Genomic DNA, 898 nt, shown 5'->3' on the forward strand with positions numbered 1-898 from the left:
TGAGACATTTAATACAGTACAAAAAGTACAATACTCATGGCTTAATTAAGTATAACTGAAGAAATTATAAAGATGTGTTTGGCTCATTAGAGTTTAATGGTAAAAGAGTCAAAAATAAAATGTCATAACAGCATCAGAACAGAAAATGAAATGTCTTACCAAGATGAAAAGAGCTTTTCTTTGGATACTCCGGGTCTCGGTGCAGGCAGGCTACCTCTCAGCTGCGCTTACCTGGAAATGAGCTCAAGAGTGCGCTAAAGGTAAACTGGCATGCATAATAGATAGACAAGTTTGCAAGTCATTCATTGAGCCAGCCAATGGTGGATCACAGTCCTGGGCTGCAGGAGCTGGCCTGTCCAAGATTTCTGTTGACACAGAAGCAGTTGCCATAGGTAACTGAAACACCCAGCCTTGGATTTTCAGATTAATGTTGAGCAGGTGCTTTTATTTTGTTCAAGTAAATATACAGGAATAAATGTCACTATAGTGTAGATAAGATTTTTATGTTAATTTTTATTTTATTCTATTGCCTCACAACTATTTCCTGCTTTTCCTACACTCTACTGACCTTTCAAAAAAAAGTAAGTAATAAGCACCCTTTCAAACACCAAATTACAAATCCTTGGCACTAGCTCCTCGTAAAGGACCTCCAAGGACTTGATGCTGCCATGTAAATTGTTCTTGTCCACTACTTAACTTGGCAACAGCTTTTTGCTTTTCATTAAAGGTTAAACAACAATTTTAATTTCCAATTCCCATTATGAAATGTCATTTTTGTAGTTCGGTTCACATTTTAGACATAGTCATCCACCGTCAAATGTATTGTTGGAAGGTGAACAATCTGAGCTTTGTCTTCAAAGCAAAGGAGTTCAGTTGGTCTCCAGGGAGCATCTGATAG

General features: G+C 37.5%; 1 protein-coding gene across 1 annotated transcript in view; it reads right to left on the reverse strand.

The window, feature by feature from the left end:
* tekt3 (tektin 3) overlaps positions 1–321 on the reverse strand; it is a 4,851-nt gene extending 4,530 nt beyond the window's left edge. The window contains exon 1 of the mRNA XM_035658555.1: positions 160–321. The gene's annotated coding sequence lies outside the window, so the exon portion shown is untranslated. The remainder of the gene's footprint in view (positions 1–159) is intronic.
* Positions 322–898: the final 577 nt, after the last annotated feature.

Source organism: Morone saxatilis, unplaced genomic scaffold, assembly GCF_004916995.1.
Source record: "Morone saxatilis isolate NCDOM2014 unplaced genomic scaffold, NCSU_SB_2.0 Contig1, whole genome shotgun sequence".
Lineage (NCBI taxonomy): Eukaryota > Metazoa > Chordata > Actinopteri > Moronidae > Morone > Morone saxatilis.